This window comes from Panthera uncia, chromosome B4 (genome assembly GCF_023721935.1).
Source record: "Panthera uncia isolate 11264 chromosome B4, Puncia_PCG_1.0, whole genome shotgun sequence".
NCBI classification, from domain to species: Eukaryota; Metazoa; Chordata; class Mammalia; order Carnivora; family Felidae; genus Panthera; species Panthera uncia.
The window spans coordinates 6,493,148-6,519,315 of record NC_064809.1 but is presented as its reverse complement, the minus strand read 5'-3'; the positions used below and the strand labels follow the sequence as shown (position 1 = coordinate 6,519,315).

Sequence of the window (26,168 nt, the reverse complement as noted above, 5' to 3'; positions counted from 1 at the left end):
TGAGATGCTCCAGTGTGATGGATCTTCTTACCGATCTCAGGAGTCGGGATGTTTTAGAGGGAGTCAGGGGGTGTTTTGACGGGAGGAACATCGCGGCTGGAGCCTGGGGGTCTGGTTCTCACTTTGCCTCTGCCGTGAATTTAGCTACCTGGGTGAGATTCCTCTCCATTTTCTCATCTTTGAGAGGAGGTTGTATCGTCCCTAAAGGCCGTTCCAGCCTGACGTGCCTCGGTCTGTGGTCCTCGTGAAGGAGAGGAGGAAGAAGGGTGCTGGTTTGCCCACCGTATACGTGAGGAGCGGACTTTGTTTTGGAGCTGAGATCTGTGGAAGTGTGTGCGAAGCACAGAAGTTTCTGTGTCACTGTGAGGGTGATCACGTTTCGGTGGATTGGGGGACAGACGGGGCTGGGAAATTCTTGTGAGTGCCTGGGTCCTTTGTCGCCTGCAAGGGATAGAATTTTGCTCGATAAAGAATCCAAAGAATCAAAGATGCCGGTTCCCTGTTGGAGCCCAGAGAACCGGGAATCGTTCCCCCCGAGTGACAGCAGAAGTGGAGTTGAGTCCATCACTGTGTGCAGGAGAGCCAAGGGGGTGAGGGTGTGGGCGATTGTGCCCCCCCCCGGGAGGGAGGAAGGAGAGGGCCGCCTTTCCTGCTCAGACTGGGGTTAATAGCGCTCAATGCCTGGGAGGACATTCTGGGGTTGTCCCAAGTAGCCTTTCATCTTCTGAGGTCACCGCATTAAGACACTCATTTTATGATTTTATTTTATTTTTTTATTTATTTTAATGTGTAGTTTTGAGAGAGAGAGAGAGAGTGAGAGAGAGAGAAGGAGTGTGAGCCGGTGAAGGGCAGAGAGAGTGGGAGACACAGAATCCGAAGCAGGCTCCAGGCTCCGAGCTGTGAGCACAGAGCCCAGTGTGGGGCTCGAACTGACGAAACTGAGATCACGACCTGAGCCGAAGTTGGACGCTTAACCGACTGAGCCACCGGGGCGCCCCCTGATTTTAGATGATAGTTTTACCAACCACCGAGCACAGTCCCATATTTTTTACAGTTCCGTATTTTTCTCGCCTTGCCATCTGAAATGGACGTGATACCTGAATCACCACGAGCCGTCATTATTACACTAAACGTTACAAAGAAGGAAACAGCATGGTGGCTGCTCTCCCCGTTTCAGTAAGATGTGATTCCAATCCGCAGGCAGAGAACTCCACTAATAAGGACGTGTTTAGAGAGACCTGGGCGTAGTGGCCAATTGGCCGTCCAAAGAGCAGTGTTCCTGCTCGTGAGCTCATCGGCGCTAATCTCTCGTATTAAAAGTATTAACAAACATACTACATTAAAGCATCGGTAAGTGCAGTGGAGGATTAGAGCTCTTATTAGAGGAGCTAGATGGAAAACGTTTTAGCTTACTAAATCAATAAAGCTTGATTTATTCATAAGCACACGCAAAGCTCGCAAAGGGCAACTGCCAAATAATTATTGTTTATGGTGATAATGTAAGGAAATCATTTAATCCAGTGACTGTTTCCCTGTTATTTATTGAGAAGTAGCAGCTACCTCCTAACGCGTGGGGTCGGGGAGCTTTGACTTTCTAGCAGGCGCCTACCGAGTGCCTGAAAGAAACGCTCCTGCGGGATTGCAGGTGAGTACGAAGCCTGCCCGAATGAGACCCCTCGGCTTATAAATTGAGAAATATTTATGCGCGCTTTCTACTGTTGCAGTAAAAGTATTGGAATTACGGTGCCTTAGGAATCATGCCTCTAATTTTTATTTTCCCCGTTATTAACATTTCTGTAATTTGAATTGCAAACTCTGCAGTCTTGCCAGAATGACTCCATTTACCATTCAAAGTTGAAGGAAAATTACTGGGAGTTAGTTAATATATAACTTATTTGAATAAAGGGATGTTTATTCATGAAGCGTCAGCAGCAAGTGTGAATATGGCCTTATGTTCCGCACGTAGAGGCAGCCAGGTTCTGAAGCCTGGTCTTAGGACTGTCTGGGGGAATTTTGTTTTTCCCCGTAGTTGGTTATAACGTAAGAGGTGAGGGGGGCAGTTGGTGTGTAGGGCTGCGAAATCGCGGGACCACGGGCCTTCCAGTTATGTCACCGCGGACTCTGAGAAGCAGAATGCGACGGTGTTGATGTTTATGACTTGAACGACATTTTCGTAACACGAGTGGATCGTACACAGTCGCGTGGTTTTCACTGGCCGCCTTCGGTATCCTGGGAGTACCTGCCCCTTCAGGCGGTCCTGTGTCGGCTCTTCACATCTTCTGGCCCCTGCTTGTTGGTTCTCATTTGCTTGGGTCCTGTAGGCGGCTGGGCCCCGAGTGTCGGGCACGGGACAGGACAGCCACACGTGGCCTCGTGCGGCCTCTGAGCTGTGACCTCACGTTTCCGAGGCTCCGTCTCACAACACACGGCGTTGGCCTAGATGGTCGCTCAGGTTTCCCTCAGCTCAAAAATGTTCTGAATGTGAGAATTCAAAGAGCAATGAATGAGATTTATAAAGGGGCTCTGAAGTCAATAAATAGGCCCCATGATTAGATACCGATGAAACTGTTCGTTTTAGCCTGTGGAAGGAAAAGCAAAGACCGAAACCAAGGAAGGCAGACCGAATGGTGGTCCTGTCCTATAAATTAAAACCCTTTGCATAGATAGTGGTGAACAACTGTTAGCTTATGAGTAGAACAGTAGTCTCTTCTCCTGTAATTCCTGCTTGATGTTCGTACTTGTCCTTTGTTTTTTGTTTTTTTTTTTAATTTTTTTTTTAAGTTTATTTATTTTTGAGACAGAGAGAGACAGAGCATGAACGGGGGAGGGTCAGAGAGAGAGGGAGACACAGAATCAGAAGCAGGCTCCAGGCTCTGAGCCATCAGCCCAGAGCCCGACGCGGGGCTCGAACTCACGGACCTCGAGATCGTGACCTGAGCTGAAGTCGGACGCTTAACCGACTGAGCCACCCAGGCGCCCCTGTACTTGTCCTTTGAAACTCACTGTACATCACACATCCCCGTCTTTGGTTTCTCGAAATGTGATCACGAATTTTATTCTGTTTGCATCATGGCTTTTCAATTAAAAACACTTTCACCCACAAAATAATTTTATTTGGTGCCTGCTGTGCACCAGCTAACTAAATCTAACCCTATCTGAAGAATGCCTTTGTAAACTGGCTGGTATGATTTTTTTTTTAATGTTTATTTATTTATTTCGAGAGAGAGAAAGAAGAGGGGAGGGAAAGAGAGAGAGGGAGACACAGAATCCCAAGCAGTCTCCGTGTTATCAGCACAGAGCCCGATGTGGGGCCCGATCTCACGAACTGTGAGATCATGACCTGAGCCGAAATCAAAAGTCAGACGCTTAACTGACTGAGCCACCCAGGCGCCCCCTGGATGGTATAATTCTTATATTACGTTTGAAAATCATGGCTTGGTAAGTGTGAATAACTTATCCCCAGGTCAGACAGTTTGAAATAGAGTTTAAGGTAAGGATTACCCGCCCCCACCCTCCACGTCTGAAATTGGTGCTTTGAAAATAGGAGGAGGTTAGTAAATATTTGTTTATTGATTAAGTTGTGTCAATCAGACTGTTGAATCTTTAGACTCAAAATCTTGGAAACGTACTACTAAGAAAAGTGGTAGAATTGGCTTCTTGTGATTTTTAAGAAGAAGGTAGAACGTTAACTTGTCCAGAATGTTTTCCATCTTGTCATTTTTGGAGGCAAATAAATGGAAGCGATTCGGTCTGGAACTTCCTTGCCAAATGGTAATCATGAGATTATGTAAAGTTATGTAAATTGTATCAGATGCTATTTGGGTTTTTCTGCAACGTGAAAACTGTAAGCACAAAGCGGCACCGTAAGATTTTCCGTCTCGGTGTTAGTCGTAAATGAATTTACTTTCTCGTGCTGCTTAATCCAGCAGCATATACTTTAAGTCAGGCTCGTGTCTGATTCTGTGTGGGATGTGGGTGGGCTAGTTCTGTGGGTCCCTGTGGCCTCTTGTTGGCTATTTTTGGTCCTTTGTCTCCCTGTCAGGGCCTGTCTTCTTGGTCCCCTCTCCCCTGTTGAGGGTCCTGGCCGTGGACTGCTTTCAGCGGGGCCCAGGTAGTGCTGAGAGAACCTTCTAGTCACCTTTGAGCAGACAGGGCTCTGGCAGCGCAGCACGGCCTCCTGGGACCTCTGACTGTCCCCAGCCCAACATACCTTTGTTTTCCCGCCCAGAGCCAGGAGCCCTAGCGTCATCTGGTCCCCTCCTTCATGCCTCCGACGGCCTTCTAGCTTGTTGGACTGGTGAGTTTCTCCCACCCCTTTTCCTGCTCTGGGCTCCTGAACAAGACTGACTTCCTGCTGCTTCTTGTTAAGTTCCCCATCCAGGCTCAAGTTTCCAGGGTCTTGCCTCCGTTCCAGGACCACGCCTCCATTCCAGAGCCATTCCAAGCATGCCTCTGTTCCAGGGTCATGCCCTCTGCATTTATCTGAGAGGTTGACAGGACCCAGCCATGGGAGTATCTCTTCCTCAGCTGTGTGCTGCTCTCTGAGAGTACCTGCCCCTGGGCTTACCTCCAAGACATGGCTAATGCTGATACACGTCTGGGTACAAGGGTCTACCACGTGTTTAGAAAGACAGTAGCTAATGTGAATTCATCGTGGCTTTAGTTTTGTTTTGTTTTTTTCTAAAGTTTATTTATCTATTTATTTTGAGAGAGAGAGAAAGCACTAGTCAGGGAGAGGCAGAAAGAGAGGGAGAGAGAGAATCCCAAGCAGGCTCCATGAAGACCGCACAGAGCCCGACGCGGGGCTCGAGCCCACGAACCGTGAGCTCATGACCCAAGTCGAAGTTGGACGCTTAACTGACTGAGCCAGCCAGGCGCCCCTGTAATTTTCCTATTAATTTCAGTAGATGATTTAGAATATTTAGCAGGAAAGTAGCTTTTTTTTGAAGACATATAATAAGATATACTTAAAATTGTGATGTTTGCATTTTGATTTACATTGTTTTCATCGAAAATATTAAAATTGTACAGACTGGAGATAATTATATTTTATCTTTTAATGCCTTGAATGATTTCTGTGAACAGAATACAAATTATGTGAAAATCTTGCTTTTTTCTTTTTTAACTAGATGGCTAATGATTTTGCTGGAAAAAATATAAGGAAAATAATTTTTTATGGAATAGATACAGAATGATTTATGAATTATGTAAGTCTTTAATTTATTACTCATTCAAACATTGCTAGGCCATCAACAGCCGGATACACCGTCATTATTAAATTTATTTATCTTTGGCATTTGACCAGCTTGCAGTTGTCTATATACCATAGCTTTTTACATACTTTGTGACTCTGTTATTATGAAGATGTATTTGTCCATGTAGGAAGATGGGGCATACTTTACTTCACAGCCTGTTTGCTTGATTAATGACTTGAGAATATTTCCAGTGTGGTATGTGGGCTCACATTTGAGCTCTGCTGGGCCCTGTACAGGGAAGGGTGTCCTGTTCAAACTTTCCACCCTGGGTTTCTCATGGCCCCTGTGACCTGGGCGGGGGTTGCTTGGTATGGGTCCATTTTGGGAGCCAATTTCCGGACCCTTGCGTTCTGTATCTTTCGTGACACCCATCCGCCTGGGAAGACCACTGAAGTGTCTGTTCCCGCCTCCCCAGCCAGCCAGAGAAGAATGTCATCTCACGCATAGGCTTTGGGGCACCGAACACAAAATCTCGGTGTGTTACGTGAAGCCTTCTTTACTCAAGGCGTCATATCAAGGTACAACACTTTTACGGTTAATCATCAAATTTTGTAATGTTACTTATGTTTTGATCTGGACCAGAAGTAATTTTAGTACCCTGAGCCTGAAGAAAATTTTCATTTTACGGTTGGAGGGATTTTTAAAAGGGTAATTTTTAAAATTATATGTTACATTTTTTTTGTTGTGGTCTCAGAGGAGTCAGGTAGGGTGAGCAATAAAAGAATGAAATGAAATGGGAATGAAAAAAAGGTGAAGATATTACGTGTAGTAGGAGTCGGAGGGGTGTGGGGTGGGCTTGAATTCAGGAGAAAGAGGAGTTGCATGCAAAGGGTTGAAGTTGCACTTAATTACATGCATTTAAAAATGCATGGTTGTGGGGGCGCCCGGGTGGCTCAGTTGGTTAAGTGTCCAACTCTTGGTTTCCACTCCGGTCATGATCTCATGGTTTGTGAGTTTGAGCCCCACGTCGGGCTCCACACTGACAGTGTGGAGTCTGCTTGGGATTCTCTCTCTCTCTCTCTCTCTCTCTCTCTCTCTCTCTCTCTTCCTCTCTCTCTGCCCCTCCTCTGGTCATGTCCTCTCTCTCTCTCTCTCTCTCTCTCAAAATAAATGGACTTTAGAAAAATTTTTTAAAAATTAAAAAAATGCATGGTGGAGAGGGTCAGATCATTCTATCGGATATAGTTATGGGTGCGATACAGCATTTTATTCAAAGTGTCAAAAATGCAGTTATAGGAAATGACATCCTTTGTAACTACTGAAATGAATGAAAGATTTTAGAGTGCCTAATCGAAAATATGCAAGGAAGGAGTGCCTGGGTGGTTCAGTTGGTTAAGCATCTGACAACGGTCATGATGTCACCGTTTGTGAGTTCGAGCCCCACGTCAGGCTCTGTGCTGACAACTCAGAGCCTGGAGCCTGCTTCGGATTCTGTGTCTCTCTCTCTGCCCCTCCCCCACTCATGTTCTGTCTCTATCTCTGTCTCTCTCTCAAAAATAAATAAACATTAAAAAAAATTTAAAAAGAGAAAATACACGAGGGGGAAACATTAGTTTTTTCAGAATTCTTTGGAGGGGGTATGTGAGTAATAGAGTTTGAAGAGCCATCATCCATACCTGTGTCAGAAAAAAGGCCGTTCTTGGGGCGCCTGGGTGGCTCAGTCAGTGAAGCGTCCAATGTTGGCTTAGGTCATGATCTCACAGTTTGTGGGTTCAAGCTCCGTGTTGGACTCTGTGCTGACCGCTCACAGTCTGGAGCCTGCTTCATATTCTGTATCTCCCGCTCTCTCTGCCCCTCCCCTGCTTGTGCTCTGTCTCTGTCTCTCAAAAATAAATAAACGCTAAAAAAGAAAAAAGTTTAAATAAAAAAAAGGCCATCCCAAAAAGCCGACTAGTCCCTCCTGCTTTCCTGGGCACATATTTGGCCCTTACGATCTGGAAGGTGTACTTTTATCCCAAGGGGTGACTGCCTGAGCCTTGCCTGGCAGGTGTCTCAGTATTCTGAATGTCCTCCCATGTCCATCCTAGACTTGTAATTCAAGGGTTTAGAAGCCTTTTAGGGCTCTGGAAGGATTTCTCATCATTGGGCTTTTGTAGAATTTATATTCAGTCGTGGGTTCCTTTCAAGTCTCCCTTTGGGGTCCTTTGCTGATGGGAGCACCAGAACTGGTAGAGAGAGGACCTTGGCTTGATGGTGAAGAGCCCTGACATTGCCTCCCGGCCGCTCTCTTGGTCCATAAGCTGTATTACTATTGCTATGGAAGTGGAAAAAATTTTACACCAATCTACCAAGGGTTATTTATTGAGGTTCTACTCTTTGCCCAGTGGCTTTTTTGGTGGGAATATATGATAGGCTTATTATGAAGCGTTTTATATGAAGCTCATTTGTACTGTAGTCACCTTTTGGCCAATGACAGGTATACAGGTGATGGGCTTGCTTTTGGAAGTCGATGTTTTATATGACACCTGCTAGTGTATGGATTTATTTGTCGGTGTTTCCTGCTTTGGCCATTCCTTCTCGAAAACCTCACTCTTGTGTTGCTAAGATGTACTGGAAATTAATTTGAAATTCTGATCTCTGGAAACTTGGGTTGCATCTTCCTTTTTGTCTGGGTGGTAACTTCTCTGAGACTGCACTCTTCTTGTGTTTTAAAAATTTGTCTTTGTTTATACTAAGCCTTTTTAGAGGGTGGTTAGCTGTAATGGACGTTTACAAGAGCCGGAGGTTGACCTGATTGGGCACAGAAGTGTGACCCCTGACTTCTCTGGTGGTCTGCCAAAGGCCGACGGGAAAGGTCTGTCTGCACTGGATCCTGTTGGTACTTACATCAAATAAATGGGTGTTTTTGAAGCGGCTTCTTGTGCATTGAAGAGTGTGCCTCCCACCATATGGAGGAGGGGGGTGCTGGCCTGAGTCTGGTGGTCTGGCTGGTGGCTCAGCTCTGCCTCTCGCTGGTCGTTACCTCGGAACGAAGTCACTTAACCTGTTTCCATCATACTCTCTGCATCTCCGTTGACGGCAGATATGGAAGCTCTCTGGAACCTGACAGTAAAGTGGGAAGAACATGTAGTGTCACAGTATTTCTTTTTTTTTTTTTTAATGTTTATTTTGAGAGAGAGAGAGAGCGCGCGCACAGGGGAAGGGCAGAGAGAGAGGGAGAGAGATAGAGAGAGCATCCCAAGCAGGCTCCGTGCTGTCAGTGCAGACCCCGACATGGGTTTTGATCGCAAGAACGCTGAGATCGTGACCTGAGCCGAAATCAAGAGTGGGACGCTTCATCGACTGAGCCATCCAGATGCCCACCTCCTTCTTTTTTTTAAATGTCAGAGGCCTGGGGCGCCTGGGTGGCTCAGTCGGTGAAGCGTCTGACTTGGCTCAGGTCACGATCTCGTGGTCCGTGAGTTCGAGCCCCGCGTTGGGCTCTGGGCTGATGGCTCGGAGCCTGGAGCCTGCTTCCGATTCTGTGTCTCCTTCTCTCTCTGCCCCTCCCCCGTTCATGCTCTGTCTCTCTCTGTCTCAAAAATAAATTAACGTTAAAAAATTTTTTTAAATAAAAAAAAAAATAAATGTCAGAGGCCCTAATGGTCCCCCTTCTAGGGAGGCATCCGTGAGGAAGTCCTGGCATCTAACGTGGGATTTGTATAAACTCCTTAGAGCCTGTGCTAAGAATGTAGGAGGAAATCTAGAAATACTCTCTTTTTCTTCCCTTATCCTCTGGCTAAGGATGGTATTGTATTCACTTTTAAATTTTATTTATTTATCGAGATTGATTACTTTAAAGACTTTACTATTTAGAACGGTTTTAGGTTCACAGCAGAACTGGGCGGGGGAAGGTACGGAGACTTCTCTTAAGCCTCCTGCCCCCCACATACACGGCCTCCCCCCATCAGCATCCCCCACCAGATGGTACATTTGTTACCGTTGATGAAGCTACGTTGACTCGTCAGCATCACCGAGTCCATAGTTTACATTAGGTGTTGCACTGTCTGTGGTTTGGACAGATGTATAATGACATGTGCCACCATTATACTGTCACGCAGAGTCGTTTCAGAGCCCTAAAAGTCCCCTGTGCTCCACGTGTCCATCCTTCCTCCCTGCCCCGCCCCAGGCAACCGTCGATCTGTTACTGTCTCCATGGTTTTCTTTTTCCATCACGGCCGTATAGTTGGAATTATAACACTTTTATTTGTTATGCCTTGCCCGTAGTTAAAGCTCAGTATTTGGTTAAGTGGATAAGGAACAGAGCCTCTGCACTAATTAAACATCACAGCAGCCACCAGCAAGAACTAATTGGTAGTGGCGTATGCACATTATTTATCGAAGGGCCTCTTAAATCTTACCGCCCCCACACACACCAGTCCCCGCTCCTGGGCGCAGAAGCCCGGTGCATGTTGGACACGGTGCTTAGAAGCAGGGAGGAGAGCGTTAGTCGTGGACGCTTGTATTGAAGATGAATGACGACAGACAGCCCGACTGCAAGGGAGGAGAAGGGAAATCTGGGGAAAGTGGGTGTCGATGGCAGAGCAATCTAATGCCATTTATTGCAGGAGCAAATAGCCCTGTCGGTGGGACTGGAGGGTATGGGCTTCTGTACAGCCAGGTGTCAGCCATTCTAAGGGAAAGGCGAATAACTGATTTATAGGACTCAAGCCTCGAAAAAGTTTTCGTTATTCTGTATCTACCAAACAGGTGGCAACAGAGGGGATATGGTGTGGAGAAGTAAAGGCTGTAAAGAATAGCTACTCTTTGGGGCGCCCGGGCGGCTCAGTTGGTTGAGCGTCTGACTCTTGGTTTTGGCTCAGGTCGTGATCTCATGGTTTGTGCTGACCGTGTGGAGTCTGCTTGGGATTCTTTCTCTCCTCTCTCTCTGCCCCTTCCCCGCTCATGCACGCTCTCTCTCTCTTTCTCAGGATGAATAAATAAGCATTTATTTAAGAAAAAAAGAATTGCTACTCTGATAGACAGGTGCTTTATGAGTTGAGTGGGTCCTCACTACCTTAGAATTCTGCCAGAGTCACATCTACAGTGTAAAACAGTCCCTAGTCTGTCTCCTTTAACATGATAAAGCCCTAAGACAGCAGCCTGGGGGCACTGACCTGGTACACAAATAATAGATTTTAATGATTTTTGTATTGGGAAGCGTGGTGAATCCAGGTGGGAAGTCCAGGTCACGTGGTCTGGGCCCGGGGACGAGGACTGGCCAGAACAGAGCAAACCCCCCTATCAGTAGGACGGGCCCCATGGGAAGAATCTAGAACCTACAGCAGGATTGGGCGCTGGGCTGGGAAACTTACGGAGGGATCAGGGCTGGCCCGACCTCATCAACAGGGTAGACGGAGGCAGGGGGAGGGAGCTGCGGGATGGAGCCGTAGGTGACCCCTCTGGGGCCCTGCGTGGTTGCCTTGAGTGAAGGAAGGTTGGATGGAGCTGTGTGTGTGTTCTAGGAGGGCGGCTGGGCTCCCAGCGGCCCCCTGGCCGAGTGGCAGGTTAATTTCGGGATGTCCCCATGAGAGAGGGCTTCTGAGCCCGAGCCTTCCTGCCTGTTGGGAGAAGTGCCTCCACATAGGGGCATCCTAGAAACTGATTTCTGCTTCCACAGCACCTCATCCTCCAAGTGTCATGTCTAAGATCGGTGATAGGCAGGGTGGCAATCTGCACACGCAGCCTGAGGGTCTGGGAAAAGCACAGGTGCATAGAGGTGGCAGGCCTGAAACCAGTGAGCCCCCACACGGTGTCCTGTGCCGGCCTGCCCTTCGTTCTGCTTTAGATCCCGGACCCAAAGAGGTGTTTTTTGTTTTTTTGTTTTTTGTGTTTTGTGTTTTTGAGAGCGAGAGAGGATCCCACAAGGGGCGAGAGAGAGAGAGAGAGGGAAGTGGGGCTCACCTGGGGACTCATGTTGTACCTGAAGCAGGGCTCGTGCTCACCCGATGTGGGACTCGAACTCACGAACGGTGCACTCATGACCTGAGCCGAAGTCAGATGCTTAATTGTCAAAGATGAGCCCGAATCTAGTTAGGTCCAACAGCTTTGAGGACAGAAAGATTGCACACAACAAGGCCCAGCTGTTCATCTTCTAAAAAGTTCCAGGGGGATTGTAGCAAGAATTCACAGTAGTCAGCCACTAGAAATTTCGTATTTCTGAAGAGATGTAACCAGCAGGAAGTGCTATTGAATTGAAAAGAAATATGATTTTAGGGCTTTTCATAATTATTATTTTCTGGTTATCTCTTACTGATTGACAGAGCTGTTTGGCATTGTTGATCAAACCATGCAATTTTTTTTTTAAAAAGCCCATTTGATATATTTATACAGTAGTGACTAATAGCCCCCCAAAGCCCATTTTGGGTTATAGAAAGGAGTTATCGCCATTAAAATCATCTTTACTTATTTTTTTCACACTAGACAGTTAGGTCAGGTCATTAGTATCTTCTCAGCTTATTTCTTAGAAAATTATATGATGAATATCTTCTGAGACTGTCATAAGGCATATTAACGTGCCAGCCCCCACCAGCTTCCCACCACCCTCAAGCATCACCAAAACAAAACTCTTTGAAACATCTCCAAAGAGAATACAATTTATTTAAAACCTACTTTCTGGTTTAAATGTTTTATCGTCCTTTAGAGATGAAGGGATGATTTATATGCCTTGCTTAGTGTTATTTGGAGTGATAGTCAATCACACGTTTGTTTTTTGAAACGAAAAAAGCAACGTTTTTTACATTCTTCATCTGTACATCTAATGTGTAATTTGTTAGCCCATCAAAATTAATTTTAGATCCCTAATGTACATGGAGCTCTGGATTTATAAGTCCTGTTAATGTTTCTTTCAGTAAAGCCTCTGTATTTATGTGCCCTTGTAGGCTGGATTTCTGCAAAGCATTTATGCAGGGAGGATGTTCACATAAATAACCACTGGCAAATAAATGTCCATTAAACATTCTATTAACGTAGTTGGCAGCAGTTTCTTAACAAATATTTAAGTGCAGTATATTAGATTACATTTGATTTTTCTTGGAAATGCTTGCCTACTTAGTTTCCCAATTTAGCTCATCCTACTGGTATCAGAAGAATGTTTGATTCTGTTTGCTAAAGTATACTTGACCCTTGAACTTGATGGGTTTGAACTGTGACCGTCCACTTCTGTGCAAGCTGTTTTCAATAAATACAGTATGGTATTGTAGCTGTATTTTCCCGCTAATTTTCTTAATGGCTTCCTTTTAGGAAGACGGCGTGCAATACATATAACATATGTACATATACAAAGGATGGGTTGATTGACTGTTGATGTTATCGGTAAGGCTTCCGGTCAACAGTAGGCTGTTAGTATTTAAGTTCAGGGGAGTCAGAAGTTATATGTGGATTTTGACTGCACTGTGGTCCTCAGCATGCATAGCCGCCTAACCTCCGCGTTGTGCAAGACTCAACTGTATTATAAAGATTTTTAGGGGGGGGGTTTAGAAGTACAGAGATTTGGTCATTATTTTCTCTTCCGATTTCTATGGTACCCTTTCTTCTTCTTTTTTTTTTTTTCTAGACCCTCCTTCCCTCTTTCTTTTCCAAAATGTTTCTCGTCTGGAGATTCTTACCTTACAGTTCATCCGAGGTCCTTGATCGCATGGTGTATGTATTAGGGTACAACGTAAACTTCTGTTACAAAAAGACCTCTCAAACACTGGGGCTCGCAGTCATTCAGAAGTTCGCTGCCCTTTCCTGCAACAGGCCAGTGGGGAGTGGTTCGGGATGGCAGACCTCTGTTCTCTTGGGTCCTTGTGGCACTGGGTTCTCTCCGTTCCGCTCTCACTGCTGGCTGGTGGAAGCTTGATTCTGCTTTGCATTCCCAGCAAGAAGGAGGGAGAGAGAGGGAGTCGAGGGCCAGCCGCCCACTTTCCATGGCCCGAAACTTAGCACCCGGCCGTCTCTCATTGCACATGAGGGAGCGAAATAACGCCGCGTAGCTGTAGGGCCCCACTGCGTCGCCTAAACTCCCGGGGTGTGGGAGATTCTCTTACTAAAAGAAGTGGTCCGTAGGGACCGTTAGCAGCGTCTGCTACAGCTCATTCAGCTAACAAACGTTTTTGTTCTTAGGAGGAGGACTACTTCATCTTTCCAAACATCTCGAGGAAAACGTAGGAGTGTTTGAAATACAAAAACCTGGGACCAAACTACTTTTTTTTTTTTTTTTTTCATTTGGGAGTCAAAATTTATTCTCTGTAGTTGATGAAGCGCCTTTAAATTTCTAGCTGGTGGCGTTTGCTCTTGAGTTAGTGTGATCTGTACTCTCTCCCTGTATTAGCCTTTAAAGAGCTTCATGGCCCAGCAGGATTGCCTTTCTCATAGTTGGGGGGCACCAGCCACGCTCTCCCGGTGCTCGTAAGGTGGAGCACAGCGGGAACGGTGCATAAAATTATTTACTACTTTCGCATTTCTGTGTGCTTAAACATACCATATTGGGCCTAGATTCATTTTTTGTTTTAAATTTTCAGATCCCATTTTTCTTAGGCTTGCGCTTGTCAGTTAATATGTGTACGATATTTTCAAGAGACCCGCAGCTCTCAAGGCTTGTTTTTTGAATTAGTGGTGTCTTATTATGTCCTACAAAACACCCTCTCTCTCAAGGTCATTGTTTTTAACTGTTTGAGATGAGTGTACAGGAGAAAAGAAGCCTCCCCACCCCAAGCATAGCATTGTGCGATTTTAATTTTGTTTCATGTTTTATTTATTTTTGAGAGAGCGAGCGAGCATGAGTGGGGGAGGGGCGGACACACACACACACACACACACACACATACGTACACACACACACATGCACACGCACACACAGAATCTGAAACAGGCTTCAGGCTCTGAGCTGTCAGTCCAGAGCCCGACGCGGAGCTCGAGTTTTGGAACAATGAGATCATGACATAGGCTGAAGGCGGAAGCTCAACCAGCTGAGCCACCCAGGTGTCCCCCCCCCCCCCAATTAAAAAAAAATTTTTTTTAAAGTTTTATTTGCATTGTACAATTTTAGAATATACCGCGGGCAGAAAAGTCCTGCACGGGTCTTGAGAGACAAAAAACAAAAAAACAAAAAAAACCCAGGTTATATACAGACTGTTGATTACAATATTTTGATCCAATGACTTTGTACAAAGAGATAAAAGCAAGGGTTATACGATGCGTGTTCTGTGACATTTACAGTCAAACGTGAGGCTCAAAATCAGGCTAGTAGTTCTTGCCATTTTGGACCTTGGCGTTGAAGTAAGAATGAGGGCATTTGGGATGTGAAGACGGCAGAGTTCAGGTGTCTGATGCCTTTACTCTCGCCTTGAACATGGTAGGAGTTTAACGCTCAGGTAGGTAGTGGTGATTCATTCCGTTTTCAATAGTGTCAATAGTTCTAATGATACCATTTCTTGGTACTAGAAGCAGAATGGGAAACTGTGTAGATGAAGCCTCCACCCCGGTCGGGTTTATGTTCCAGCTGTATGTGTTTCCTGGTAAGAAACTGAGTGAGTGTGAGTGTCCTTTCTGCAGTGACCGAACACCACGTTGGGATGGTGCGCGTCGTGGACGAGGGGAGAGGGCGCGCGCGGATCCCCGTGTCTTTGGGATTCATTACCAGGTCCCCGTTGATATTCATTTATTTTGTGGGTGTGGACTTGGCCGCAGAATGAAGGGTGTTGGAATTATTACGTTCAACTTTGAGTTTCTTACCTTTGTCTATTTAGGAGTGGTCCTGAAGGGACTCCGCGACTTAAGAAAGGTCTTTTGAGCCTGGAAACTGGCATCTGGGATTTGCCTTTTGTAAGGTGGCCCAGTCTTCGTTGACTGAGAAGTGGGACTGCCCGCTTTCCGGCTCTCGCTCGCGCGGTTTTGTTCCCTGGTAGCCTCGTGGCTGTGCCTCTCTGTCCAGCCCTCTCCTGTCTTCCTTCTCCTTCCCTGTGGGTCCCCTTTTGCTACTCATTGCCTGAGATCCCTCCACATCCTTTCATCGTCTTTCTCCATGTGCTCATAAAAAATTATGAATTACAGATGAAACAGCCACTAAAACCTTTCTTTGTTCCCTCTTTTCTTTCGAGATATCACACCCACACATCGATCTCATGCTCCTGACCCCCAAAAGGCAAAGACGCCTAAGACTCGAGCAGTAGGGAGGAGGTAAGGTGACAAAACGTTTCCCCTCCCCTCCTCTCGCGCATGCCGCAGATCCGTGCGTTTACCGACAGCATGGGGATTTCACCAGGAGCCCCGGACGAACTGGGTCAAATGAAAGCACAGCCTGGCTTCTTGTCAGAAGCGCGTGAATAGTTGTGAATTGGTGGACGATCCCTGGGTCAGTGGATGAGACTAACATTAAGAGTGAACATTGTCTCCTTTAATCCTGCTGAATTTTCGGGAGTTTCTGACAAACCCTGCCAGGAACTTGGAGGAGTTGTGGAGGTAAAATCACATTTTCTGACCCCTTCATGTCCCCGTGGCCTTAGCGGTATGTTCCTAAGTCAGAATTATCAGCTCATTCTGCCTAAATCAGTGTTGGTTTGCTTGTACAGGAAGGTTCCTGGCACTGTGTTCTTTTTCTACCCCTCTGACCCAGGTGTCTCCTCCTTTTCCCCAACAAAGCTCGTATAATTCTTCAGAAGACATTTTATTAGTAGTAATATTGGTTTTTTTTTTAAATCTGTGTCAAAGCAGTTTGTTTTGGGTCTTTTAAGCAATTGTTTCATCATAGTTTGGGATAAAACAAGGGAAATAGGACTGTGGTGATTACTTTTTTTTTTTTTTAATTGAAGTTAGGCACATATGTTTCTATTTTTTTTTTTTTTTTGATCGGAAGACTCATTCCTAGCTATTCCAAAAAATAGAAGTGGAAAGAAAACTTCCAAACTCATTCTATGAGGCCAGCATTACCTTGATTCCAAAACCAGACAGAGACCCCGCTAAAAAGGAGAACGACAGACCAATTTCCCTGATGGACATAGATGCAGAAATTCTCAACGAGATATTAGCAAACCGGAACCAACCGTACATTGAAAGAATTATTCATCACAAAAGACTCGTTCCTGTCTGATAACTTAATCTTGTGGACTCTCATTCCCATTCGGAATATTCTAGAAGGCTATTCTTCTGATTTCCCCATTCCACTCAGTAGGCAGATGAAATTTGCTCAGGCGTGCACGTTTAAGTGTGTGCCCATCATAGTGATCCGAGCACGTGATTTCACAGTTTTCTTGTCATAAACTGATCTGCACGGGAGTCCCCTTTAGATTAGTACCAATTGGCTGTTAGTTTCTGAGGTTCTTCTGCTGGGAGGCCTCGTTGCCCCCTCAGTGAACACATGGCAAATCCATTTTAATGAGGCAGCGAGTTGCCAACCAGGTAGGGTTTAAGAAGACAAAGAGAATGAAGGCCGCAACTAATCAACTTCTCAACTCTTTAATGTTTATTTCTGAGAGAGAGAGAGAGAGAGAGAGAGAGAGAGACAGACAGACAGCATGTGAGTGGGGAAGGGGCAGAGAGAGAGGGAGACACAGAATCCGAAGCAGGCACCAGACTCTGAGCTGTCAGCACTGAGCCCGACGCGGGGCTTGAACCCACAAACGGCGAGATCATGACCTGAGCCGAAGTTGGACGCTGAACCAACCAGGTGCCCTTCAACTTCCCAACTCTTTGTTGGCACATTTGGCTCAAATCTGGAGCCTTGGTTGTTACTTGCCATGGTTTGCAGCTTTCCTTTTTCCTAATGAGTGCAAAATGCCCCTCCTATTCTGCTTTTAAAACTCCTTTATTATGGGAGATTTCATCATATCCCAAAGTAGACGGAATGTATGGTGACCCCCCATCTGCCTGTTACTTGACTTTGATTGTGATCAACTCAAGGCCAACCTTAGATAATCAGCACTCCCACCCATTTCCCTAGACTTCATATTGTCATCTGTGACTACTTAAGTAAGTGTCTCTAAAGGGTAATTCTGTTCAAGCTTGTACAGAATAATTGAGAAGCTGTAGGATTTAAAGACGTCTTCGTTTGTTTCCGAAACGGTTTTTACAAAGGAGAGCCAAAGATTGATTTAAACGCTATTCCTCTGTTGGAAGTGAAATGGAGCGTATCTCCTTGCAGTTTTCTGAATTAATAAAAATTAAAATCAGATCATCGCCTCCTCCCATCAAAATAAAAACAAAAAACTAAAAACAAAAGGAACACTGGTTTTATTGTATTGTAAATGAGGAGTTCAGAACAGAGAATTTGCATTTTTCTTGCACTGGTAGACCCCAGAATGAATGTCAGATTCATGTGGTGGCTCTGGGTTAGGCTTTTGTGGTGAAAATGGCTTTGCCTTCCTGGCACAGCTATGGAGTTTTTCCATGTTTTGTATTTTCAAATGTCCAAGCAAGTTAACACTAATCCTAGTGCATGTAATGGGAGCCTTTTAGCTCTTCCTGGAGTGAGCGGGGGTAGCAGAACCCTGAAGAAGTTCGGTCATTGTCTTGGGATGAACTTCCAATGCCTAGAATGAACTGATTATGTGTTAGTATTGAGGTTTTTATTTTATTTTATTTTATTTTATTTTATTTTATTTTAATCTTTTTGTTTAAGTAATCTCTGTGTCCAGTGTGGGGCTCAAACTCACGTCCCTGCGATCAAGAGTCACACGTTCTACTGCCTGAGCCAGCCCCTTGAGGGCACCCCTACAGAAAATTTTAAATTGTGCAAATGTCCCTAAACTTGAACAGAAATCAAACAAAACCCTGACTGTCCCCTTGCTTGTATTACCGAGGGACAGGGTAACTGGTGAAGAATTCATTCAGGGAAGATGTGTCAGCTGGGAGATTGCCATAGAATAGAAAGTCAGAAAATGTCAATATCCTAAGAACAGGTAATTCCAGTGAAATTCATGTACGCCTTGATCATTTTTGCAGTACTCCCCAAATGACCCTTTTGTGTTAAGTGTCATCTTTGTGAGTTAATTTTCCCACTTGGTAGATTTCCTCACTGGTTAGTCCTGAGCAGGATAAGCCAGGTTTTAAAAATTTTATTTTATTTTTTCAAATTTTTATTGCTGCCATTTTTTTTTATTAGCTGTTATCACTGCCAGACTGCGGGAGACCATGGGAAGACCTGGATTGGTTTAGGACTGTGTATGTGTGGGGGACTCGGGCTGGCAAGGTGACGGAAACAGGAACGTATCAAAAAATCGGTGGAAAACTCTGGAGTAAGCAGGGGACAGTGCAGCAGACTTTGCTGTGGTCTTAAACCCGTGTTATGAGGAATAGCCACAGTGCGGGGTTCCAGGCTGGCAAAGATTTGTATTACAGAGAGTATTACGGGGCACCTGGGTGGCTCGGTCGGTTAAGTGTCCGACTTCGGCTCAGGTCATGATCTCGTGGTCTGTGAGTTCGAGCCCCGCGTCGGGCTCTGTGCCGACAGCTCAGAGGCTGGAATCTGCCTCGGATTCTGTGTCTCCCTCTCTCCCTGCTTCTCTCCCCCTCACGCTCTGTCTCTCTCTCTCAAAAATAAAGATTAAAAAATAAATTAGAAAAAAAAAGAAAGTATTACAAGATAGACCTTGAGTGAACTGAAAACCCTAGTAATTGGGACCCTCGGTGTGAAAGTGTGGAGTCACCATCCCTTGTCCTCCAGTGTCCTCAGGATAGACACGGGGCCCCAGACATGCTGGAAGGGGTGGTGGGGTTCTGATGGCCCCGGAGCGTGGACCTTGAAATTGAAATGGAAGGAAAGGAGCCCTGGAAAAGAAGCCTTTTCTCCTGAAACCCAGCAGTCCACGTTTTCTATCTTGATTGCAGTTTCGAACAGATACCCACACGAAAGGACTCTTGAGTAACGTGTCATTTTGCAGATGTACACGCTTTCCAATAAACACGATGTTAATGAAACACAGAGAAGCTTCATCTCTAAATCAAGGCACATATTACATCATCACATGTATTGTCGTGGTGCATCTTCGCAGGGAAAGGAAATGAACCCCTACTTCCTTCGTTGGGTTCATCTAACCGGTTAGAGAAAGCACCCTAGCAAATTGTACTGCAAACAGTTGGAGCCAACTGTGTGCAGTCTGTCTTAATGCCTGGAGGTTTTCTCCTCTGATATTCTCTGTCTCCGTGTCCTCTTTACCCGTTCTGTCCTGAGGCTCAGTCTTCTGTCCCTTGTAACGGTGCACTTTGGGGTCGCCGGAAAGCCTCTTAGCCCCTAATTGAGTGGTGTCTTCTTGAGCCTTCTCATGAATGATTGCCATTTGCCCTTCTGTGGCTCTTTCTCTTCCCGACTGCCCGCCCTCGCCCGGTCGTCACTCTCCTGTCCGTTCTTTACGTCCATTTCCAGTTACTCCTCCCTTGCCTGCCTGATGGCACCACCATTTTAATTTGTCGGTGTCACGTAAGATAGAATAAAACACAGCACTCTCCCAAAGTAGCTGTGGAGACTGGGTATGCGGCTCTGCCTTGATGGCCCACAAGCGTCGATTTTTCTTGCCTTGGCCAGGCTGGCTACGCTTATGTTCAGCTCTGGGCTTTTACTGTTTGTAAAACTCTTGTAATGAGCCAGGAACTGCTGTTGTATTCAAATAGAATTCTGGCTAATTCCAGCGTGGAGAAATTAGCGGGCAGAAAAGCGAAACCTAATTATGTGGGAAAATAGGCCTTGATGACTCCGTGAACATATTTTACACTTTTATTATTTCAAGGCAATATTTCATTTGTGAGTGATGTAGGATTTTTTAAAACTGTTGGAACTGAATGGATTAACATGGGTTGAGTTAAATACTTCAGTTTTTCTATATGTTTGCCTGATAGTTCACACCAGCAGGTGCATTACTCTTTAAGGAAGTGTTTGTTTTCCCTGTGAGGTGTTTTCTTTGTTTTCTTTTTAGTAGCTGAGAGCCTTTTGGAAAAAAGCCTTGGTTATGCATCATGCCATAAGGCATTATAGCCGAAAATGTTTTGAGTACAGATATAGTAACTAAAATAATCATGTTAGAGGGTTGTAAGCACAGAATCGCTGGCCAGTTGCTTTCAGGTTTAATCCTTTTGTTACTTTCTAGTAGGAAGAATGTAGTATCTTTTGCCTCATACGCCACAAGTGTCACTTGTGATTTGGATCAACATTTAGCTCATTTGTAGGATCCCACAACTCCCACACAGCAGAGTGGATGGATTCCCTTTCTAAGCTATTGTGAACTGTCCTGTGCGGTTTATATATATCTGTATATTCCTGAATATGCTTTCAAGGCTGTTCCTTTTTTGAGACAGAGAAGGTGTTTGTCTGAAGGGTTAGCGGAGTGGGCCGCAGATTCTTCGTAGCACCCAGGCGCTCACGCTTACTCCAGAAGCACGAGGCAGTTGGGGTCACAGGTAATGCCACAGGTTTCATCCCTGAGCTAGGTTGTACTTTCATGCGTCCCGAGGCAACAGTAATGCACCGTAAAACCTTGGTTTGCAAGCATCATTCGTTCCAGAAACATGCTTGTCGTCCAGAGCGCTCGTATATCAAAGCGAATTTCAAGAACCGTTGGCTCAGTTGTGATCGCGTGACGTCCGGCGGCTCGTAATACCCGGATTGCAAGACGTCGCTCGTTTATCAAGTTAAATTTTATTAGAAGTGTTTGCTCATCTTGAAGAACGCTCGCGATCCGAGGTTTTACGTGATGGGGTTGCAAGACACTGGGTCATGTTTTTATTTTTCCTGAGTTTTTTTCATCGGAAAATACCCGCAACGTAAAAGTTACCGCTTCGAGCCCTCTTAAGTGTCCAATTTGCTGGCATCCAGTACATTTACGCTGCTGTGCAGCCGTCACCACCATCTGCCTCCAGAACGTTTTCGTCTTCCCGGAATGGAGCTCTGTCCCCATTCAACCCCAGGTCCCCCTTTCCACCCCCAACCCCGTGACCACCATAGCTCAGAGTAAGACTGGTACACGATTCAGGGGATATCTGTGCGCTGCTTCTTTCCGCCGGCAGATGCCTTGACGGCAGGTTCTAGATCCTGCTTCTGCTTTCCCGGCATGCGGCGCGGGGCTCAGTGGGGCAGTCTGCAAATGAAACTGAATTTTCGCGGGTCAGCCCAGAAGCACTTGCCTGAGGATTTCGGTTGCTGGAAAGCGGTAAGGAGAAAGGACAGTACTTTTTAGGCCTGGCTGGATCGGGATGGCTGTATTCATGAAGAGCCGTGGAAATCCTTTTATCCTGCCCCCCGCAGAGCAATGCTTTAACTTGGAGTTGGTATCCTTAGCTGTGCGATTTTATGGTCTGCGCATGGTTGGGGACCCTTAGGGACACACTGCCACTCCCGGGCATGTCGTTTTAATGGCACTTCGGTGTCATTCTCTGATTCCGCTTTGGCGCAGTGAAGATAGGGCAGTAATTCCAAACAGAAGTTATTTTGGGGGATGGGAAGGAGCTTAGGAAAACTGCAGCTACTCTCGAAATGTGAGGCAGCCCCTAGCGAGCCCTGGGGTGTGACCAAGGGTCCGGTTTCTGGCCGTGGTCCGGTTTTGTCTTTGTTTCGGGTCGCGGGGAGGCCCTGAGAGGTCACATGGAGTTTGCCGTCCTCCGTCATCTGGCTTAGCGGATGGGACATTGAGCTGCATTGAGTGGTGGAGATGCACTTGACTTTTCTCTCCTTATAGGTCATTATTCGATGTCACCTGGGCAATTGTAAAGGTATTGTCGCCAGAAGTAAACCACATGCCCTCGGGCTCTGGGGACAAAGTGGTAGGATGCACTGAGTTTCTCCTTTGTCTGGACCACCCAGCAACATGTACTTTAGTTTTTGATTTAAAAAAATTTTTTTTTAATATTCATTTTTCAGAGGGAGAGAGAGAGAGAGTGGGGGAGCGGCAGAGAGAGAGGAAGACACAGAATCTGAAGCGGGCTCCAGGCTCCCAGCTGTCAGCACAGAGCCCGACGCGGGGCTCAAACCCACAAACTGGGAGATCATGACCTGAGCAGAAGTCAGACGCTCAACCGACTGAGCCACCCGGGTGCCCTGCAAAATGCAGTTTAGATATGAGGTTTTCCCAAATAATCTGTGAAGCGTGCAGAGTCCTGTAGGTCAGTGCTTTCCCAAATTTTACTTCCTTATTTGTTCTACAGCTTTTTCTATTTTTCTCTTCTCCATGTGTTTCCCTGACCGGTGCCTTATATTGTCAGTCTTAAAGAAAGATGAGGTTAAAGCAAAAGAGACAAAGAAAAAAAAAGACTGGAGGGAAAGAAAGAAGGAGAGAAGGTCAGGGGAAGGGAGAGGACATATCCTTTTCTCCTGCTGCATCGCAGGGGAAATTAAGTTCCTGTGGAGAAGTTTCTAGAAGCGGAAGGGGCTGTATGCGATACTCACGTGGCATCCAGTTTGTCAGTGTCCCCCTTGGCAGAGAGGTTCAGAATGTTCTACAAGCCTCTAGGGACAGCCCCAGGGAACTTGGAACCCCTCCAGAGTTCTCTTCATCTGGCAGGTGACTGGCTGGGTGCAGCCGTGAGCTGGGCCTCACGGTAAGCCCTGTAAGCCTCTCTGGAGCGGTTTTTAGGCTTGAAAGACACTTGGTTTGTTCTCTCCAGAGTCTGATTGTGCCTGGCTTCCATTTTTCCCTGTCGCAAGTGGATAACATTGTCACAAAGCTAATGTACGGCCAAAGTTATTCCTCTCAGAGTAACTGCCTGTTTTTCTCTCTGGCCTGTTCTGGGCTGACGCTTTACTGAGGCTTCCGAGGGGCCAACGTAGGATGCAGAGTTGTGAGTGGTGACACCAGGGACCCTCGGTTCCCCATTTGTGTGTTTGTTTCTGCATTTGTAGGACATACCTTCATGGAAATGTCCGTGGGTTTTTTTTAAATGTTTTATTTTATATTTGTGGGGGGTGCAGAGAGGGGCAGAGAGAGGGAGACACAGAATCCAAAGCAGGCTCCAGGCTCCAGGCCGTCAGCACAGAGCCTGATGTGGGGCTCGAACTCACGAACCGTGAGATCATGACCTGAGCCAAAGTCGGACGCTTAACCGACTGAGCCACTCAGGTGCCCTGGAAATGTCCGCGTTTTAATGAAACACTCCTTTTTTTTTTTTTACCCCCAAAGGGAATTCAAGCAAATGGCCCAGTAGACTTGTTTTTGGTTGGGCTTTTCATAAAGCATTTTATGAGCGGAGGGAAGTGAAAGTTGCTAAACTTTATCAAATGCTTGTTCATGTATGAGAACAAATAAGTATGTCAGTTTAATTTCAGAAAGGGACTTACCGAAGGATTCCTAGCTTTTTCCATACCTTTCTTCCCCAGTTAAAATACACTGTTAAAGAATAAACACACATGGTTGCTCTCTTATTTGCTGTTAATGCGAATAGCGCTGTTCTACATTTTTTAATCTTGTCACGCCATTGGGTGAACTCTGGGGTTCTCTGGAGAGCCAAGCCGATAGGACGGATGTAGATGGAGAGAGAGCTTGAAAAGTGGATTTCCTTCGGGGATCGACTCACAGGGTAATAGCGGCTGAGAAGTCCCATGACCCGCGTGTGCAGGCCGGAGACCAGGAGAGCCCGCGGTGTGGTTCCGCCCCAGCCCAGAGGCCTGAGAACCGGGGACTGATGATGTAAACCCTGGCCCTGAGTCTGGAGGTCCAGGGACCGGACGTGCTGATGTCAGAGGGCAGAGAAGACGGTGGGTGTTTCCGCTCACGCAGGGAGATTTGCTCTCCCTCTGCGGTTTTGTTCTGTTTAGGTCCTAAGTGGATGGGATGATGTCCGCCCACCCACACTCGTGAACGGATTTTCTTTACTCCGTTCCGAGTCGAGTCCGGTGCCGATCTCTTCTGGAAACCGGCTCGCACACACCCAGAAACCATGTTTTGCGGCTGGCTGGTGTCCCTTCGCGGAGGGAAGTTAACACCCCTGTTGTCTCACTGGCAGGAATATTTGTAGCACCTTCTCACCTGAGGATGCCTTCTTGGCTCCTCGTGTTTCCTCGTGTTTGCCCTTAGTGAAGGGCATTCATTGGAAAAACTTGAAAGACACGGACTAAAGTATCAGCCTGTAGTTCCCGGAGGGGCTGTAACTATTCTGAGTCCTTATTGGTCAAGAATGCGTGGGGGCTGGACGTGGTGCAGAAGCCATGCTTCTCTGGGTCTTGATCACTTCCTCTGCCAAGTGGGAGCATCGGCTGGATCGTGAGCTCTCTGTGTTGGCTGCACGATGGGGGCTGGGGACAGATGGGTGACCTTTTAGACACATACTCCCGAAGTGGATGGAGCACAGGAGGGTGGGTGTGAGAGACAGGTGCTGTTCTAGAAACGCTCTCCACGTGGGAACTCACTCGGGTCGCCTTGTCTCCTGGGAAGATGACATTCTGTGTTTATAAGGCGACGACCGTTCAATTCAGGAGCGTACTTGGCTACGTCCCTGTAAAGGTTGTTACTCAAGATTATTGTAACCGTCCGTTTTGACCTGGTTTCCTTGTCCAAATGCAGGATGAGAATTCTTTTCCTTCTGTTTTTGGTTTGTTTTGTTTAGTTTTTAACTGGAGAGAGATAAGGCGCCAGCGGGGGAGAGGGGCAGAGAGAGAGACCGGAGAGACCGAGAGAGAAAGAATCTTAAGCCTCTGCACTGGGCGTGGAGCCCGACGCAGGGCTCTGTCGCACGACGCGGGGAGCACGACCTGAGCCGAAATCAAGAGTCGGCGCTCAACCCACCGAGCCACGCAGGCGCCCCGGTTCTTTTCCTTTTGAAGGAAACTTACAGGCTCATGGTTAGACGGTGTCAGGACAAGTTACGTGTGCTGTGGAGTGATAGAAGGGACGGTGAGAATCTTAGCATGGGGGGGGTTTAGTAGATACCACTCGTGATATAATTCTTATTTCTCTACGGCAACGTGGTGGAGAAGGAAGATGTGACACGGCAGAATATCCACTGACATGGTTTTTTGTTTTTTGTTTTTTTTGTTTTTTTTAAAAAAGACACTTCCCCTTGTGCTGAGCCCGGGTGTGGCGAGGGAAGGAGGGATGTGCTCTGCCGTCTCCAGGGCTCGCTGCACCCCAGTCGGATGCCGCTGGGTTTGAAAATGATGTCAAACTGCTGACAGTCACCCTCCACCAAAATGAATCAGAGAGAGGAAAGAGGCATCAGAAGTCTCTTTTCCTCTGTTTCCTGCAGCAAAAAAAAAAAAAAAAAAAAAAAAAGACGTGTCGATCAGAGACTGGTTTTGTGGAACAGCCAAAATTAAAGAAGCGTGTCTGAATGCGGGAAAGAGCACGCTGTATGGGAAAGGAGAGAGAGAAGGAGAGGAGGGAGGGAGAGAGGAAGGGAGAGAGGAGGGGAGAGCAAGGGAGCGGGAGAGATAGAGGTACTTTGACGGAGGTGGTGTAGCTTGATGGGGTTTTTCTTGATTAGGTAATTACGCTGATTATCAATTATTAAGGCCTCCTTGTAGCTGACACACCTCCTGGGGGGGAGCCTGGCTGTGGCTGCTGGAGGAACCAACGAAAGGGTGGGCGCCCTCCGTCCCTGAGGCCGCTGGGTGCCGATTTCCTCTGCTGACATGCTTCCTCCGTACGCGACAAAAGAGATTAATGACGTTTGATCAGATGATGTGATTCAGATGAATTATGGGGCAAGCTGAAGCGAGGGGAGGCCCCCATGGGCGATTCAGTGGGAGTCTCGCAATAGCAGCCTGGGAACCGTCTGGCCCGGTTACTCTTGAAAGCAGGGAGCACTGCTGTACAGCTAGCTAAGGGTATTGATCTCCCTTTCAAAAGCAGAATCTGGAGAAGTAGGCTGTGATGGGTTGTAAGGGAGATAATAGAGAGAGCTTCCCTCATTAAAAAGCCTTCACCACCCGTCCCTTGGGCAGAAAAAGAAGCGATTTCTAGATGTTCAGGGTGGTCCCTGGGGTCAAGACAGTCTTAGGGAGCCTGCCTCGTTTCCCACAAGCCCTGAGAAGTGTGT

The 26,168-nt window shown here is 46.5% G+C and overlaps 1 protein-coding gene and 1 long non-coding RNA gene across 5 annotated transcripts in view; one reads left to right on the top strand and one right to left on the bottom strand.

Annotated features, from left to right (window-relative positions):
• SFMBT2 (Scm like with four mbt domains 2) overlaps nt 1–26,168 on the top strand; it is a 227,747-nt gene that overhangs the window by 39,703 nt on the left and 161,876 nt on the right. The gene's annotated exons all lie outside the window — the stretch shown is intronic.
• LOC125919971 (uncharacterized) lies at nt 7,581–22,648 on the bottom strand. Its single transcript, XR_007456898.1, has 3 exons — nt 22,585–22,648; nt 11,139–11,420; nt 7,581–8,297 (listed from the first exon to the last, which is right to left on the bottom strand). It is a non-coding gene; the product is annotated as an uncharacterized LOC125919971 (long non-coding RNA).